The sequence below is a fragment of the Ixodes scapularis genome, unplaced genomic scaffold (genome assembly GCF_016920785.2).
Source record: "Ixodes scapularis isolate PalLabHiFi unplaced genomic scaffold, ASM1692078v2 PGA_scaffold10__122_contigs__length_95168666, whole genome shotgun sequence".
NCBI lineage: Eukaryota > Metazoa > Arthropoda > Arachnida > Ixodida > Ixodidae > Ixodes > Ixodes scapularis.
In genome coordinates, this window is record NW_024609836.1 from 1,396,034 (window position 1) to 1,416,217 (window position 20,184).

Here is a 20,184-nt window from a genome sequence, read left to right on the forward strand (position 1 = left end):
TGGCAAAAAAAGCCAGAGTCAACGTCCCAATGACTATATATTGAAATACTGTCCAGACCGGACATAACGAAGTCAACGGGAATCGGAAATCACTTCGTCATATCCGCTATTTCGTTATAACCGACCTCGTTATAACCGGTCTGGACAGTAAAAGAATAATAACGTCTAAAACACGAAAACGTGTATCAGAGAGGCCAGTGTTTGGTTTCAAAATACATCAACTAGAAGCTTAACTGACGGTAATTTGTCAGAGCTTCCCGAGGATGATGCCGACGTCCGTTGCGTCGGGCATGCCCCGGAATATTTAAACATCCCCTCGCTTACGCCACAGGCGACGCTTGGAGACATATCGCGTGAAGTTTAAGAAAGATGTTGAGCGAGGCAATGATCATCTCTTAATGTCCCTTGGATGGGACGAAGGAATTGGGATCATTTAGAGACCGACCACTTAGAAGCAGACGGAATCGACCGATCTCGCCAGCCATTTCCGTTGCGCCGTCGCCACGCATCGGGGTTCTCCCATCGAGAAAAAGTTTTATTAACGCGCTCGGCGAGGCAGTTCTTACGAGATTTGGCTGTCGAAGGAACAAACGATGCCTTTGGCGTTCGAAACGTGCACGCCTGGAACTCAAAGCTCATCTAAGATACACCTGCGTACGTCTTAATGGAACGCATGAAGCGGCAAATCAGAAAATCGTTCCGACAAAGCCTTTTTTGTTATGGTTTTTGAGGTAAACACGAGACTGCATCGCGGGAACTCAAGTCGCTGAATCCTGGAAAAGCCGTTGCCTTCCCCGCCTGCTAGCCGGGCACAAACAGATACTAACATACAGACGGCTGATCGGTTGCCGAGGCCATTTCGCTCCATGCAAATCTGCAAAGCTTGGGCTCGTTCTGAACCAGTCGCGCCAAGATCGCTGCCGGAGTATGATCGTATTGAAAGCGTTCCTCGCCAACGTCTTTGGCACTGTGCATGCAATGCAAACACCAATCATGCTAATCTCCGAAGACAATGATAATGTTGTTCGTGCGTATTTCAAGACAGGAAGTATATTTTTCTCAGTGCCGTCAAGCACCAACGCCGCATCTGGTGTGAAGATGTGCCCTTGTTTCGTTGGTGTGTGAATAACCAAGTCTCGGCTCTCCAGAAATGTCTTTGTAAAGGAACCTGTCACCGGGAATTCGGGTCGGCTACCCAAGAATGGAGGGGTGAAGGGGAAGTTCATTAACCAAAATGGCGACCATACGGGGAGCTTGGCGCTACTTTTCCAGGATCCAGTGACACAGACGGAACAAGAGCCACTAAATAAGCTACGCTTTAGAATCGCAGGATCTAAAATAGGACGAAACGCTTGTCCGTCCTCCAGACACGTCAAAATAGATCGCGACACAGCAAAAACGATATCACCTAAGCTTCCGAACACCGCACCTAAAGCTGAGGAAGTCACGTTTTTTTTAATTGTCACGACTGACGGCAGCGTCACCAAGATGGCGGCGCCCACTACCGGATCGGGGAACGGAATGCCGACACTCTAAGCGTAGCTCATGTAGTGACTCTATAGAACTAACCTCTCCGCAAGCTTCCGGGAAGTTTAAGGGGCGGAGTCTTCGAGCCCCCTGCGGTCGGTGCAGAGGCTGCCTTGAGAGGCAATCATCCGAGCGCTTCGAGGGAGCGCGCGAAGCATGCCGGACACGTGGAAGCGTTTTGCACTTCATGTACGAGTGAAGCAATTTCCCGAGACGCCCTTAGCGACGGGGTTGCAGAACTTCTCCGATCATCCCGCCACGGGCACGCGGGAAACCATCTTCGGCGGACCCGGGGGATGCCCTGTCACGTGGGCGGCGCTTCAACGAACAATGGCGACAGGTCTCGCAAGACGCGCTGTCTGCCAGCCCTCAAGGCAAGCGACGTCGTACGCGTACGGACACCTGGACTGCCCTCCCGTTGACACGCGCGCGCTTGATGGCGCTGGGCTATAGCGCGTTACGCTGCCACGGCTGCGTTCGAGCTTGTACCCACGTTCACCCTAGTTAAGTGTGACCGAGGCCTGACTTTCATTTCATTTATTACGCCTCAAGGACCTGCTTAGAGCACTAGATAAAAGGGGGGGTCATTCATATCATACAATGAAATACAGTGACAAACAACAAAAACATTCAGAATAAATCAGTAACTAGTCGAGAGTAACGGATATTAATAACATGAAAAATGTGATTGAAGAGATGACATGATTCCTCCGGGGCGACGATGGTGACGATCGAGGATGGGAGACTGTTCCAGTCATTGATGGCTCGTGGAAGGAATGATCCGTAGAAGGCGTTTGCTGAGCCAGAAATGCCTTTGAAGGTGCAGGCACTGTTAGGGCGAGATGAGGTCCGGCCGCGAAGTAATTGACTTTATGAAGAAGGCAGGTCTACGACTTTTCTACGAAGCTGCAGGGGGCGAGGGGTTAGTTGACTTTTTAAGGCGGAAACACTGATGGAAACGTCGTATGTGGATAGAGTGAATAGAGCAGCCCTTTTTTTAATTGTTTCCAGATGATTGATGAGGTAGACTTGATGAGGGTTCCAGATAATCTAATTTCGGTCCAAATAAACGCGTCCTACGCCAGCTTGCGGTCAAGTGATTGTGCAGATCTGAGGTTTCGTCGGAAAAGTCCTGGAGTTCTGGAGCTATCAGCAGAGATGGCTTCGATGTGATCATTCCAGAAAAGGTATGATGTTAGTCTGACGCCCATATATTTATATGAAGGAACGGTTTGAAGTCAAAATCCAGGTAGAACTGGTGGGATGGGATTTCTTTTTTTTTTTTTTATGAACTAGATTAGCTTACATTTAGATGTATTTAACGGTACCACTCACTCTTCGCACCATTTGCTAATTGTTCTTATGTCATCCTGAAGTTGAATGTTATCGTCCACAGATGTTAGCTTGTTATAGACGACACAGTCATCTGCAAAAAGACGAATAACAGAGAAAATAGAGGCAAGAAGGTTGTTCATTAATATTTAAAGAAAGCAGTGGTCCCAGACCAAACCCCAGAGGAACACCAGACGCGACACTTGTCAAAGGGGCCCTGCAATCATATTTAAGCGTCTACATTTTCCCCAAAATAAACGTCAAATCTGCGCAGCGTCTATGAGCAATGGCCGCTTGTATCGTTCTCAGAATTATTTCAAGCGCACGGTGAAAGAGCGTCAAACGCACGCAGGTCGGAGGTGTGCCGGGGTAACCCGAAACACGGCGCGTTCTCTCGTCGCAGGCGGTTGCAACGTCGGTCACACTGTCCATACAAAAGGACACAGGCGGTTTTCTTTCTTGCATGGCAGTCAGATTGGTCATACTCTCTTCAGACCCATATGTACGCAAGCAAACACACTCGACACGCACCTAATTCTGTCGTCCGCGTGATGTACACCCGTGAGCGATATGAAGGTGAACAGCCCTCTTCTTGTTTTTTGACGTTCCTGCAAATTTTGGAACAAGGTCTGTTCCAGAAGAGGGCTAGAACGCAAAGTTTAGACCCCCAAGCCACGTACAATTTGAGACGTTGAGAGTTAACATAGCTTTAGGGAGCCGTAAAACAGGCAAGAGACCAGGTAAGGTGTTCACCTTCATATTGCCGGCGGGTGTACCATGAGCAGTGCGTGTTGTGAATTGCAAAAGACCACTGGTAGTGCAAGAAAGAAAAAAAGGAAGATCCGAGATCGGCAGAGGCACGAGAGGAACGGGTCAGTGGCGCGAGACGGAGCTCGGCTGTTAAACTGCATGATCAGTGCTTCCCTTGACTGTATTGTACATATGTAAATATCTCGCTCAGTAAACAAGTGGTTTGTTACCGTTGAACGGATCTTGAACGACGTATTCCGCTAAATACACAACAGTGCGGTCTTAAATGGACCGAGCGCCGGCCACCGCTCGCCAGAGGAGAGAGCGCTCGACGAACCGCGACCACCGGCGTGACCTCCGTGCGTAACGCAGGCGGCCCATTTACTTCGGCATGCAAACGAAGCCACCGATATGGACGGACGTCAAGAGCCCGACGGCCTCGGCGCCGAGGCCGGCCGGCCACACGGCACCCGCGGATGCGCCATTTGATTGCCCCTGCGGCCGCAGCCGTTGCCCAAACCAATACCACCTAACAACGGAGCAGACTCAACCGCCGTCACTTTAGTGGATCCACGTCGCAGTTTAGTTCGAGTCAGCGCGTACCACAGCGTCTCAACAACGTGCGCGATGCTAGCACGCGGGCGACGCCAGACACGCGCGTCGTCTGCCTCTTTGCGGCGTACTCCCATCATCATCATCATTTATTTTCTTCGAGGTCACGCGAGGGTACGATGCCTGAAAGGCGTCTCCGAACCTGCTGCGTTTACCCATAGCCTCCTGTATACTGACAAAGCCTGGCAGATCACCACGAGAAGCGGCCGCCGAAATGGAAAAGGTGGAGCGGCAGACAACGGATGAGAGGAGAGCCACGTGACCGGCGCCCCGCTGCGGCGAGACGCCGAAACACGCTTCTCCCGCGCGAGCGAGTGTGTTTCGAGTCATCGCCGCTGCAAAAGCTGTGCGCTGACGTCCAGGTTCATTTAGAGTTCCTGTATAGCTATAGCTACCTACGGTAGAAGAGTTGCGCATTCAGCCTCGGCGAGTGGCCGTAGCGCCGGCTTCCCCGCACACCCTGGATGCTTTGCTCCTCACGTGACTAAATTTGGCGAATAGCGGCGCCGCGCGCGCCGGCGCGCGAGGAAAACAGGAGAGGAGGAAAAGGAGGCGGAAAGCAGGGGGACATACGCCGGGGCGCGAGAAACGTCGGCGGAGCGACCGTAAAGGTGGCTTTTTTTGCACGCCACCGGATGCTTTGCTCCTCACGTGATGGATCTCGGGGAATAGCGGCGTGGCGGGGAAAACAAATGCGCAACTTTGGCTCCCGTAGGGTCTAGGTTCACTGAGGGATGTCTCTTGGATACTCTGTGCTCCCAGATCCCATGGCGTTCCAAATCTGCGACCGGGCACTCCATGGCTACGTCGTCGAACTGTTAGGCTGCGTGAGTATAGAGGAGGCTATGGCTTACAGCGTCATAAAAACAAGCCGTCCCTCGATTTCCGCTCGGTGACGTCATAGAAGCTTCATGCTGTCGCCGATGCCAATCCTGGCGGCGGTACAGCGGCGGTGGTGGACGCTTTCAGCCCCGGCAGCAGGAGTTTCGGACGCCGCGAGGAGAGCGGCGACACTCGCCTTCCTAATGTGCTACTCACGAGCACTTCTACGACCAGCGGCCAGGATCGAGACATCCAACGGCGCGACACCCCGGCTTTGATGAGGTGTTGCCACTTCGGAACGCCTTTCGAGGCGGAATGGGACGTCAAACAGACCGGTCCGAGACGCCTTAGAGGCACCGTAGAAAAGACACGAGGCAGTAGGCACGCATGGAGATCTTTAAATGCAAAAAGAAAAAAGGAACACAACGTGGACTTGATATTAAACAACTCTACTCTAGAAATAACAGAGAACTCGCAGACGAGCTGGTGAACTTTCGACATCTTAAACACCCGAGACTAAGGAGGGGGGGGAACAAACGCAATGCGAGGGGCTAGCAACGAGAAGGTATGCGGACAGCAAATCGCCTGCTTCCTGCACAGGGGTTGCGGTGACGTCAGAGAGACACCGCGCTCTGATTGGCTCTGATTGAAGGACAGACCTCGAGGCAGCTTGCTTTGAGGTCTACCCACTATCCTTCCCATCAGAGCTAATCAGAGCTCGGCGTCTCTCTGACGTCGCCACAGCCCCCTGCAAAAGAAGCAGACCAACTTTCGCTCCGCATAGCTGCTGCAAATATATGAGCGTTATTGATTCAAAGATCGTCGTCAGGTAGTGCTTTTCCAGTCCCCAAGTGCCAATGCTAAGGTGGATGTCAGATCAGGGAGACTGTGGACGATGTCATTCCACGTAATTTACGAGAACGATACGGTAAGCGGGTGAGCTTGGCCGCCTAACTCGCGTCGTCGAACTGCAGCCCGTTTTCCGCACGGCGGAGGGTCAGAGGTCCACAAGCGGTGACGTCACGCGCGGGCCTCGTCTCCTCTGGGTCGCGGTGCCCGAACGCGCCGCCGGGTCCCCGGTCGCGGGGGCGTCAACCCGGCAGCCCCCGGTCGAGTCCGCGTTGGCCCCGGGGGAGGTCGTCGGCTGCGCGACACACGCCCCCGTGCCTCGGAAGGAATGAGTCGTCTGGCCGTCGGCAAACGCCGAACCTCGCTCCTGGCAGCCTCCCAACGCCCGACGGAAAAATACCCCCACGGACGTACCTGCGGCAGTGCCGCGCTGCCACCGCTAATGCGTCCTACAACAGGCCTGGTTCCTCCTCGCCACGCTGTCGCATCGGTCGTGCAGAAATTCATGGCAGACATGTTCCAAGCGTGTACATACGTACAGACCTGCTCTGGAATATGTGCGAGGCGTGTGCCCGCAGATAATTATGCCACCATGTCTGAAGCCAAAACCGTGTATTGTGTGCCATTTGCGAGCATTCTCGATGGGACTACACGGCGTGCAAATCTACACCAGTCACCTTCTCCCGGGACGGTGCATCCCGAACACTCGGTACCAAAGACAATGTGTTTTGTTGTTTTCATCCAGAGACTATCTCGGAGTCGTTCCACACACCACGGCGAGAGACATTTTACAGAAATACCCAAAGGCGAGGTGCAGAGCACGGAACGCACTATGGGAACGTCCTGTGCGCTCCTTCCTGCCTCCGCAGTCCCTACCAAATGACACCGAAGAGAGCGAGAGAAGCGGGTGCATCTACACAATTGGCGCTCACTCTCCCCTCCCCCATTTCAATCTATACACACACACACACACCTAAAACCTCTTAGATAACCAAGGCATTTTCCGTTTTCCACCCGCCCCCGCCAGCTGCTCTGCATATCTTACGCTCCCGGGGGGAAGGAAAGGGGGTGTAGTGGCGGGCTACCGCCCCGGGTGCCGCTGACCCTCGTGACGCCACTGTCTGCAGGATGTTTCCAGCAATCATTCCGGTGCCGCCGGGGGCGCTGCACGTTTTTCGAAATGTCTATCCGTGCCAAAATAGGTTGTGCTGTATCTACTTATTTCGTGCTTGGAAGGTACAATGTTCGATGTGCATTTCGACGTCACCACGGTGTTATCGAGCGCAGACAGGGATTGGAGACGAGCGCTGCGTCACGTTCGGCCGGGCCTCGTGTCCAATCAGTGCGTCGAAGGACGCACGGAGTCGTGCTCCGGCCCAACCGCTCAGCTGGCACCACCCAAGTGGGATGACGTTAGGTGAAGGAGAGTGTTTGTGGCTGCTGCTCTAGCCCATTTTGGAGTCCCTGGTCCCTTAATAGATGGATGGATGGATACGGCTGAAAGCTTCAAATCGGGCGGAGTCTTGCGCCACCTAGCCAAACCCTTTTCGAGAGTGCGCGCCATCTAGTAGTCGCCGATGAACCGTATCCGTCATTGTTCGGGCACGTATTCTGAGCATGTACACTGCGCACGAGTGCTGCGTCACTGGCGTTCGACGAGGACTCGGATCCAATCACACGCTTGGTGCCCACATGGAAGGGTGGATGTTAATGGCTATACCCCTTGTAACGGGCGGTAGCTTGCGCCACCTAACCAGTTCAAAAAGACAGAAATGGCGACCACCAATGTTGCTCGATGAACTATACAAAAGGGTATAGTGCCTCGAGAATAAACACTCAACCGACGTCCCTTAACTGATTTGAGAGTAAATCCTGGTATGGCTACAGGAGAAGTGAGAAGGGGCCGGGTAGGGGTCATCGCGGCAATCTTCGACGCCCCACAGGCAAGCGCAAGGCACGTGCAGAACGACGCGAACGCCCTGGGGTGGCCGCTTCGAGCGGCACACTCCATAAGTGGCTGAATTATCTATCGGGGAAGCCAGACGTCTGACGAAGGTAAATGATCCTGGACAAATGGATTTGACAGGTACCCAAGACGCTAATAACCAGCTCCGGATCAATGTACTCATGCATAGTGCACAACCCTGCCACGGCTACCGGCTCCGTCTTGCTTATGCATAGGGTTCTCGGTACAGATACTGAGAAAAACGTAAATTAACCCGGAAGGCGGTTTTACGAAAATCGGGGGAAACCGAAAGACCCCGATTTACTCAAATATATACCCTCAATAACAAGAAAAAAAAAAAAAGAAAAAAAGAAATCGAAGTTTTGCGAAAAATATATTTAACAGCAGTTTTTTTTTTTTTTTTTCGTGGAGTTGGAACACAGCTTGCCTTGAACTGTCCGCGCGCGGTTGCTTGATTCTTCCGTAACCACACCTTCACTGAACATGACAAAAATCCTGAGATTGTAGGTAAAAAACGACACAAACACTAAAAAACTCTGTGCCCTTATTTGTCGTTTTTCTTTGCAATTTGGAGGTTTTCTGTCATGGTCAATGTACAGCCTGCCCCCCCCCCCCCCGCCCCCCCCCCCCCCCCCCCCCAAACAAAAGTTCGGTGTTTCTTTCCACCCACCCCCCTTTCCCACACACACACAAACAAAAATAGTTATCACCGAACGCGTACTTTTCGCCCAATCGTAGCGGTAACGATCCCAAACAGAGGTCAAAGTTTCGGAACTAACCGTTATCTCATTTAAAAGTTATAAGTCATCTTCTGAAAATTTCGATGGAAAAAACGGGAATATTTTTTACCCTTTTCGGCAACTGGCTTCATATAGAGCTCGATGTATTCGAGAGCTATGTCCGGCCGCCATTTTCCCATTGCAAATTTCAACAAAAAAAAGACCTCTGGCAACTTTTGAATAAGGTAACAGTTAGGTCTGAAACTGGCAACAAGTTGGGAGCGCTCGTCCTACATTTGGGCAGAGAATGGGCGTTCCACGACGCGTAGTTTATTTTTCCGGTGGAAAAAACCCTGTATATCTGTTTGGGGTACACCCAGTTCATCAGCTCGTTAGCACACTTACATGCGCATTTTTAGATGAGGCTTGAGAATCCTACGCCCGTGTCCTGTTTTCTTAAACAGCCCCGATAAACACCAAGGTTTTGTCCGACATCAAAAAATAATACCGAAAAACACCGAATCTGTGAAAAAAGAAAAAAGCCCAGAAAAAAAAAAAACGCACACACATTTTGGTTTAGTTCGCGCCGTTCAGTCTCGTAAGATTCGTCAGTAACCATTTTACTACTAAAAATTTCTGAAAATCGCTTATCACTTTTGAGTAATGGTGAATATCGCTCGCAGACATCGAGAGCTCCAAAAGCGCCCCCCCCCCCCCCCCCCCCCCTTCCATCTCTGGCAGCGCCCGCTCGACGGAGCGCCTCCAACCCCGCCGAACTTGCTCCGCGGGATTTCACAGATTTTTCCGGAAGTTGACAGAGCGCCTACGTCATCATTTCCTTCCTAATTGACAGTGCGCATGGGCGCGAGGTTGGCGAGGTGGGCTCGGCGGGCCGGTCGGGCCACGGTCGGGTCGTCGAGTTGGGTCTGTTCGGGTGCGTCGGTTGTTTACGTGGGATCGTGATGGCTCGAACGCTTCTAGCTACCTCACGTAGATAAGTGTACAAAGCCGAGACTGTGGAGCGTGGTAAATCGTAAGCGCTGACATCTGTGATCGTGAGAGGAAGAATGAGAAAAAGACAGAAGAGCCGGACGCAGACGGAAGGTTAGGCCTCATTCCGCAGCCAATGATTGTTTACCTTTTTACACATGCATTCCGCCGGCGTTTTCCCGGGCAATAAAGCAAGGAGAGATTAGGCAACGACCGTGCAAGTGATCGTTTGTTACCTCTGTGTTTATTGAAGTCGTACCATAAATCTGAACTCCACCGCTGGCAATCGCTGTCCATGCCCCGCCGCTTCGAGGCGGCCGAAAGGTATGTGACGCTGCCGATCGCGGACGCCTTCGTTATTTGTGACATGGGCGCCGTGGTACGCACAATTTCGCCCAGCCTGTGTCGCGTGTTATTTCTGCAGCTAAGCAGTGAGAGTTGTCACTGGTCGTCGGAAAGATCAGTCGGCTGAGGCGTTGGTGGGCTTGTCAAGTCCGAGCAGCGGCCATTTTGAACGGCGGAGGGGGACGCGGTGGGGAGGGGTGTGGGGGAGCTCGCTCCAAAAGTGCGAGTTTATCTTCCACGTGTCGATTCGGAGCGGGTCCCACGAAGCGGAATTTCGCCTCCCTCGAAGATTTGGGTAAGCGCTCCGGATCTACGAGTGGAATTCACCAGAAGATACCGGACCGTGCTAAAACGTTGCCCGTATGGCCCGGACAACTACGGCGTTACATTTGGGCGGAAACTGCGCGTTTGACGATACGTAGTTTATATTTGTATTTATCTGCCATTTGGTGGGGAGCCTTGGACAAAAAAGGTGAATAAAAACGTCTGACAAAGGCTCAAACCCATACAGGTTTTAACAGGACAAAGCACATACGGAACACTTGAAACAGTAATGAAAAAAAGAAAAGAAATAAGAAAAAAAAGTATAAACTTTTTTCAATCACGTTCAAGTTAAAAATAATAATTTTATTCTGATGGTAGAAGAAACATGGGGAACAAGTTTTTTTTTTTTTTTCAATAATTTTAAAAATGCGCGGGTGTTGGTTTACTAGTTGAGTGATTCGGTGCGTACATTTCCTTCGGGGACACACTGTGGATGAGAGTGATGAATGCAAGCGTTCCTTATTAAAAAGGAAAAAAAAAAAAAACATGCCTGCAAGCGTGTGCTAAGAGAATCGATCAGAACGGGGAGTGTTGACCAACTGCATTAACATTCTTTCACTGTTTCTGATAGGTGCATGGTCCTTTTGGGGACCCGGGCTGCTCAGCCAGTTTATTGATCACCGGAAATCAGTTGCTGACAGCTAGCCGTCACGGAGATGTTTTATGCAAGAACCCTACCGTCCACAGTCACGAACTTCTGACGAATGTCGCGAGGTTTGACTGATACGGCGAACCTTCGAAGTTTCAGCGAAATTCGACGACGTTCGACGCACGAAGCGTTGCCCGACTCCTCAAAAAAAAAAAAAAAAAAGATTGAGAATTTTTGAGAAGCACATAACCTATAAAGTAGTTCATTTCCTATTTTATAAAATGGCCACTAATGTTTACACAGCACAAAAACAGACATGTGAGCTTTGAACGCTTTAGTTAGATTATCATTTCTATAAAGCATCCTAAGCCAAGTGGCGTCAGGCCGTCTGTCAATTTTTGCGCACTCGCACAAAAGCCGAACTTTACTCGAACTTTGACCTAACTTAGGGCTATAAGTTCAACAGATCGAACCTGGTCGAAATCGACTGTCGGCAGGTTCGCGACCTTTCAAAGCCCAAAGAACGCTAGGTCTTCTAGCCAGGTCCGGTGGACGCCATATTTGAGCTCCTCGTTCAGAGAACGTGCTAACACTTCTATACAAAATGTTTAACCTTAAATCAAAATTTTTCTTTCTTAAGTGGGTGAGAGTGAGATGGGTGCCGTCTTCACCGTATATTTATCACTCGGCGGACATTATGCAAAATGTAATCATCGCGGTAAAAAAAAAGTCAATGCTTGTGAGAGAGAGAGCTAGTGATCATTTTAAGATCAAGCGCAGAAACAAGGTTATGGAATGCAAAACTGGAGATGTATAGGACATTCCCCTTCCCTGTGGGCGCTCCTGTGTGGGCCAAACTGGGCGTTGTGTGAATAACCGCGCCAGAGAACGTGCAGCCTCGTTAAAGCAGTCAGTCCCGGGTCTTGTTCACTGCAACCGATGGGAGCGCACTCCCCGTTTTAATGACACAGCGATTCTGGAGCGAGACAGCCAAAACACTACGAGACGAATCCTCGAGGCATCTGTAATCAAAACAAGGGGTCCTGATAAGTGTGGAAGCGAGCCATCATTGGCCTTGATTGATAAGGAACTTTTCTTTTTGGAGCATGAGTGCGCATCGCGAAAATAATGTTTTTTTAATGGTTTTTAAGCCAAGGTGTTTAGAATAAAATTTTCAGTTGGGAGCGCACCTCGTATTGTCGTGATTCTTCACGCTGTCAATGTTGTTGTTGCTGTTTTTTTTTTTTTGCGTTGAAATTTACGTAACGAGCCGACTAGCTCAACACACCGTTTTGTTGTAAATAACCAAAATCCGCTGATTTACTTTTTAATTCTTCGTTGCAGGGGCCATGTCGCAATCACGGCATTGACGGCAATTGCCATTAGAGACTAGACCAGTTAAAAATTTACAAAAAATGTCATGGCGTTTTTTTTTTTTAGATAATAATTGATAAGTTTTTACGCATTTCGGGCGATATAAAAATTGTGCGCCAAACAAGCGCCACGAGCCCTGCCCACGACGACGCTCGGAAGAGTGACTTGCCAGCTAGTTTATTACTTGCACGTTGGAACTGAACACCCGCCCAGTCCACATTCATTGGAAAAGCCCCAGCTTCTGTGGAAACTTCATTTCCCAGTGGTCAAGCCATCTGGAAACTTTCGCTCAGAACTCACTTGGGAATGATCGAAGAGCGCATTCAGGATTCGAAAAAGAATAAAACCTACGAACTAACAAACACGTGCCGGAACGGAGGACGGACACCCACACGCACAGTTGCTGGTGGTTTCGAGAGCTTTGGGCACTTACTCGAATGGGGATACTTCCGGAGAACTTTGCGCTCTTTAGTTTCAGGTATTTCCATTTATGAGAAAGGGGCCGCTGGGAGGTGGCGTAGTAAATGAGAGGCAGAGCGCTGCAGGGTCGACTTTTACAAAAAACAAAGTGCCTGACTCGACGACGTCATCAACACTGCCGCTTCTCATAGACCCAAGACCCTTTTAAATCTCAGGTGGAAGGGACATTCTGAAGTGCAAAGATGACCCCAACAATTAAAAATGCATGCGGAGCACGTTCTTTAAATACAAACAGTGGGTACGCGCGCGCGCGCGCGCGCGTGTGTGTGTGTGTATGTGTGTGTTTGTGTGTGTGTGCGTGTGTGTGCGTGCGCGCGCGTTTGCGTGTGTGTGCTTTTTTTCTTCTTCAAATATTTCAATTTATTTTGCGTATACCGCGCGAAAGAAAAAGCTTTTTATTTAAAAGTCGAAACATGTGTAGTGTTAATAAAATCCCAAAGGAGCGGTGAATCAAGACGACTTTCGTTATCTTTATCGTTATTGTCGTTGTTTGCATCTTTGACTGTCGCTCGCGATCCTATTAACGTATTAACGACTGATCCTGGGTAATCGATGTAGAGTCTAGTAACGTAACATTTCAATTGATGGTGAGTATTTATAGCCTAGAATTTTATAAAAATTCGCAAACAAACCTCTTCGGACAAATCTGCCCAAAACTACTGTTGCCGTTTTTTTTTTTTTTTTTTTTATAATTATTTGTAGTAGATATTTCAGAGTATCATGTTGAAATGACAGCCACGCACTCGTACAATAAGTGTCACAACAAAATGGCCGTTCGCACGCTAGTTACTGTGCTGGCTTGCTCCTCTCCCCGACGCAAGTCGGACTCGTGAGACCCGAAGACCTCTGCCGCGCACCGGGGTTACCCGACGTTCCGAGAGCCCCTTCTGGGCGACTCATTGCAGCTTCCCCCGAGAGGGCCCCGGCCAAGAGCGAATGCGACAGCCTGGGACCAGCGGCCGGAGCGGACGCCACATTCGTCCGCAGTCAAATTCAAAATGCGTTCATTTCATCGATTCTAACTTAAGGGCCCCGGCATTACGTAAGGGGGCAATATCTCGACACATTTTACACACGTAAGGTAATTACGTGGGTAGATAACTTATCAAACGCCGTTCGACTTCAATGATTATTTGAAACATTCTGGCGAGGAAAGGCGTGTCGAGTGAGCTCTGTTGATAACGAGGCATGGTCAACTATTGTTACGGGAGATACCGGGAATGCATTTCAATATCACCTATACACAAAAAGAGAGGTAAATTTTTAGAAGTGTTCCTTCTGGCAGAAGGCAATACGAGCTCATGACAATGGTCACGATCAGTCAGTTTATTAAAGCATAAGATGCTTTTCAAGACTACCCCCCATCCCAAAATTTTGTCCGTCCGTCTGTCCTTCCGCACATTTCCTACTAAGATTAGAGGGGGAACTGATATCCCGGACAATAGATAGGAAAAAAACTATGGAGAGTGAAAGCCGAATCTAAGTATGGATTAACTAAAAGGTTAAAAAGCGCGAACAAACAGGACGAAAAAAGAGACACTAAGTAGGGATAGTAAAAAAAAAACTCGATAGTACTACCGATAGTATACTATCGATAATCGTCTATCGATAGTGAATTATCGTGAAACTATCAACAGTACATTCATAAATGGTCTATCATTGAACTATAGGCTATCGTAAAACTATTGATAGCCGACTATCGTTCAACTACCGAGAGTCTACTATCGCAAAGCTATCGATGTAGTACTATCGATTGCCGAGCATTATAAAGCTATCAATCATATTTTGGATAGGCAGCTGAGAATAATGTGCTTAGATGGGCCAGTTGCAAAGGCTAAAAAGCGCCGAAAAAACACGGGCCTAGACAAGAAGAAAACAACGACACACAACGCACTCTCAACAAAACTTTTTTTTTTTTTTTTAAGCGTACACGCTATTATTTGTAACGGGAACGTTCAGTCATCAATCAACCATTGCCCGGCTCACGTTTTAAATACTCATACTCATCCGTAGATGGGGCCGAAGACGTTTCGCTGATGTACTTGTTGCCCCTAGCCCTAATCTCAAAAGCCTCGTGCAGTTCGCGTGACACCTCGTTTTTGTATTTAGCCAAAAGATGTGTGCTGTTGAATGACGGGGTGCAAAGGCCTAATAAGTTTCAGCGCCTAATAAGATGTGGCGATTTTGCCGAAGAATCAATAACCCCCAACCGATCATAGACCCGTGCAACACTAAGCATAGGAACAAGTACACAGATTACACAACGGGGGTCATGTATGAGATTCCGATGGCGTGTGGGTTAAGCTATGTGGGGCAAACAAGCAGATGTGTTCATGATAGGGCCCGCGAACACGCGACTTCCACTATAGGACACCACCGTCAGGGTATCTCGCCGTTCATTGCAGATGCCTTTGCACCCCGCCATTCAACAGCACAAAAGATTTGGCAAAATACAAAAAATAAAGGCGTCACGCGGACTGCACGAGGCTTTTGAGATTAGGGCTAGCGGAAACAAGTCCGTCAGCGAACCCTCTTTGGCCCTATCCACGGATGAGTATGAGTACCTAAAACGTGAGCTGGGCAAGGATTGATTAGTGACTGTGCGTTCCTGTGGGAATGATAGTGTAGTCTTTCGAATAAACTTCAGTTGAGAGTGCGCCCTGTGTCGTTGTTTTCTTCGTTTCTCGCTCCGTGTTTTTTCGGCGCTTTATACCCTTTGGCAACGGAAAACATCAAAAGTACAATCAGGTAATCTCGTGAAACCAAAAACACAGTGGCACTTCAAGTAACTTCCGCTAATTACCGCGAAACAATCTGAAAAACATTGGAAAACGATAAAAACTGTTGAGAAACTGTCGACAGTATACTATTGATAGCATACTATCGAACTACTATCGATAGTCGACTATCGATAGAATATCTGTATGTGACTATCAATAGTTCTTCGGTACCACCGATAGTCTTGGGAAAAGTACCGATACGCAATTTATCCACAGTTTCTTATGACTAATCTCAGTAGATGGATAAAATGGAGCGCTGAGTCGGGGCTGCTTTCACCTCGAGAAAATGACCGCAGAACCCGACAAGTTACGGGAGAGGCTTAGCGGAGATAGGCAAAGAAGATGCGTTTAAAAAAACCCAACAACGCGTCAATCTGATGATTGAAACTGGTGGCTACTTTGTGATGGCAACTTTCTTACAAGGCAGCCGGAAGGTATACGAAGAGGCAATGCCTCGTTTTATCAACTTTGAATGTGCACTATCAAAAGACTTTTAGCCCGAAGGCAGGAAGAGGCTATCCCTCTTCCTGCCTTCAGGCTGCCTTATCAAAAAGTTGCCATCCCGAAGTAGCGACCAGTTTTAATCGACAGATAGAGCACTAAACAATGCAGGTTACCTTCCCTGCTTGATTTTTAGTGTGTGAATGTATCCTTCAAAGAATCTAAACACAGATGGTGTTCAACAAAACAAAGTTAAGAAATCAAAGACTCAAGGGATTCCTTATTTGCATAGGGTGTCACACAATCTGAAGATAGGTGAAAAATACGAGGTTAACGTTTTTTCTGCGCCGTGCAAGCTGGCAAAAGTTTGTTCTATGATGACAGGCCAGAAGCACGTCGAGTGCTTGAAGAAGCAAGTCACACAATTTACAGCCTACACATCTAATGTTGTTTACGAGGTACCGCTAACAAGCGGGCGCGTTTACATCGCACAGACGGAACGATGTTTCAATAGGGAGTTGTAGCAGATCGTTTTTCTCCTCCGCTACGGTATCCGTAAAGAAAACGCCCCAGCCGCGTATATTTTTTTTTCAATTTATTTGACAATACTATGAGTCCTCACGACCGGGACCATGATAGGGGTGAGCAACAAAAGTGAACATAAAATAGCCACGCAGAACATGGTGTACAACATAACATTACCTGCGTACCCTACGGTTATATTATCAAACACAATGGAAACACTCACAAAAAAGAAATACACAAAGCACTGTGAGCAGCAGATTTAGATACATAAATTTTACAATAACTTTTGCAGACCTCTCATAAATTCAGAAACGGTGCTGGCTGCAACAGTGCTTTCTGGCAGCGCATTCCACTCCTTTATCGTTCGGGGGAAATATTAATTTTCAGAGCAGTTTTTGGCGAAACGATATTCTTCAAGTGTTCTAGTGTGTTTGTTTCGCGTAATTCTAGACGTATGGTGTCTTATCAATCTATCTTTGTCTGTCCGTTTAAAATCAAGTAAACCATTTTCGAGCGTTTGCTCCTCTGCCTCTCTTCCAGTAGATTCATTCCTGCCCTGGAATACAGTTCCGTAGGTGAATCTAGCCTCCTATACTTCGAGAAAATAAAGCGCAACGCCAAATTCTGAATCCTCTCTAATTTTAATACTAATTTCTTTGTGTACGCACCGCCAGCTTTGTCTGCATAGGTCTTGCGGAGGGTTACGGAGCGCTATGCGGGTGCCTAGCGGGCTCCGGAAACGGTCTGGGAGTTTTAGTAGACCGTTTCCGCAGCCCGTTCAGCACCCGCAAAGCACTCCGTAATCCGCCACAAGACCTTCAACTCTGCAGACAAGGCTGGCGGCGCGCATGCGCAGCTGCAGCGTTTTCTTTGCGGATATCGCAGCGGAGGAGAAAAACGATCTACTACAGCTTCCTAGGGCGTGACCGTCGACTTGCGGTCCGCAATAAGTCGAAGGAGGGAGGGCATCTTGCGGTTTACTGCATGCACTGCGGGTGCGAACTGTTTTTAGTATTAACAAAATTTATTAAAATAGCCCATAGTAAGACTGTAGGAAAGATGGGCGTTTTTTTATCAGAGCTCGGGTGACAACTGCGTTAGCACCCCGCCTATCGCCCTTAGTGACAGAGAGGCTTTCTGGACGGTTTTGCCTAGACGTGTATGAATCTTAGGATTTGAACACGTGTGTAGAATTGTGCCACTTGTAGTTCTTTAACCCGAGGTGGAGGCATGAGTGGCAACTTGGTTCGCGCATGTGCGCTGGTTTGACTGACTGGGACACAACATGAGCTGCAAGTTTGCGCCTGTTTGTGTGTTTTCTTCTTCGTCCTTGTCTTGTTCTGCGCTTTCAGCCTTTTCAATCATCATGAACCAAGTAGCTCGAACCAGCATTGAGTCTGTTGTCCTTTTTTCTTCTTTTTTGCGTCGTCGAGCAAGCGCAGCTGTTGCGACGTTCCGTGTTTGTAAACACAGACGTCACTGGGTAGGCTCAGCTACGTCACGTGGGCGCATCAGTTACCTGGTGCGTCACCGCGTTAAGCTCTACACAGAGTTTTACGGCCACGCGTGCTTCTACCTGTGGCTTTTTATTATTATTATCATTACTATTATTATACGTGCACATACGAACCGATGAACATAGCGATCGGTCTTCTTTCCGCGTTTGGTTGACATGTGGCATGACTAAACCGCATTCGCGCTTCTGCATGGCTTCAAAATAAAATAATAGCTCTTCTTTTTCTTTTTTTGTACTTGGTTAGAGGTGATCCTTTGTGTGAGGCAAGGCTGTGGGCATGTACGGGCACTGGACAAGCGTGGTGACCTATGTTTTGGAACGGCAAAGTTATGATCAGTTCAGCGTGTTGGTCACGCTCTGCTCATCCATAATACAATTCTTATCATTTTCCCCCTCGCGTCACTTCCAGAACCTTTCTGGGACCTGAGACACCTTCCGACACGAGTGCTTGGACAATCTTCTCCAAACCAAATACTTGTTTTTCTTTTTTAACGCTAGCAGCGTTTATGCGAAACTTTCGCTCCGTAATAGAGAACTACGAAGCCATGGCCATGGCAACGCTTGAAGGCCACGCAAAAAGCCCTAGACAGACAAAACGTGTAGAAGTGCGTGGGGGCGGCAGAGGCAAGTCGACCTTGGGGGGCACCCACTGCTCAGACAAGCTCGCACGCTGCAGTCGCCCGACGTCTCCTCGAGCCAAGCAATTTACTCGCCAAAGACCACCTCATCGACGGATCGGTCAAACCGTCGCGGATGAAACGCAGCTTTTCCCGCCGCAATCTATCCGGTTCCAAACCTGCTACGCGTGAGGTGAGGGGCAGCTGCGAGGAACGCGAGAATACAAAGAAAAACAACGCGTACAACAAACGTGCAAAGTGACTCATTCTGTGGCCGTCATCGTGCTCACGGGAACACGGGGAAACGAGAAATAAGCGGCTCGCCGACCTCCTAGCCGTGGAAGCAGCAGCAAAAACTTCCCCGTTCGGTTTTCGTAGGCGCGAGCAGCAAAAGTGCGAGTGGCCAATTAAGAGCAGAAAAGTGGGGTCCCGCGGTACTTCCCGATCCAAATAAGGCGACCCCGCAGCAAGTTTTCGCGGTTCGTTGCGGCCCCCCCCCTCTTCGAGGAAACGGCGAAAGCGGATTTTTGAGCCCCAACAACGGACGGACCGAACGCAGCCACTTGTCAAGGAGGCCGGTAGCGACGGACACAAGAGTACACAATCGCCGTCGTCGATCACTCCCGCGGAACCGAAAATAAAGGAGGGCCAATCCTGAGGAATTCACCTGGTTCGACGGCAGCAGTAGCACCGCCGCCACGCAGCGGGGAGTTCACTCCGGGGCAGCTTGCTCTGGGCGGGACGGAACATGCACGGAAGGGCCGACGCCGAAAACACAGCCTGGCAGCGGCGCGCAGGGGCACAGCCACACGCACGCACACACACACACACACGAGGAAAAGTCAGCTGAGCCGCGAAACGACACAACGACAAAGACACACGCCTTCGATCTGGCGTTGCACGCAACTGCCACTACTTCGCGAAAAAGCGCTGCGGTTGCGCCAATCAGGACAACTGGGTGGAGAGACGTAAAGCCACTGGAGATCAAAGGAGATGGCGCCACTGGTGGCGGCGCCGCCGGCGCCTTCGAGAGGAGGACGTGGGAATCCGCCAGTTTGCAGTCTTTCTCGGTTCTCCGCGTGAATATAAACAGTCCACGTTCCTTCTCGCAACACAGAGCCCACAACGTCCGGACGTATTTCGGAGAAGGGATTCACCTTTCAGAGCACAGGGGGCCACATGCAACATGGTCATTTATGCGAAAAGTGGTCGCCGCGACGTACACACAGGCCAGGTAGCGCTAGCTACCACCAATTCAAAGGGAGGCGTTTGATTTTCCTTGCTTGGACAGGTGTCGCCATCTCTCGCAAACTTCTGTTAAGAGGGTGCAATTGCATGGCCTCCGATAAGCCACCATAACTCCGAGATCCCGAAGCGCGCGAAAGACGGGGACAAAGGAAGTGGGTAACGACGACACGAGGCGCACTCGCAACTGAAGGTTTATTGAAAAATACAGACTTAAATACTATGACAAACCACTTCATTTCCAGCCACCCCACTCTCTCTCTAAAAATGGAATCTCCTTATCTAACAATGCCGCAGACGGCTCGCTAACGCACTTATCGAGCAAGTGAACTACATACGGCAAGCAAGTGAACTACATACGGAGAAAAAATGCCATTGACT

General features: G+C 49.4%; 1 protein-coding gene across 1 annotated transcript in view; it reads right to left on the minus strand.

Annotated features, from left to right (window-relative positions):
- Positions 1-19,457, minus strand: part of LOC8042772 (MAP/microtubule affinity-regulating kinase 3) — a 159,400-nt gene extending 139,943 nt beyond the window's left edge. The window contains 1 exon segment of the mRNA XM_040211723.3: positions 19,226-19,457. The gene's annotated coding sequence lies outside the window, so the exon portion shown is untranslated.
- Positions 19,458-20,184: the final 727 nt, after the last annotated feature.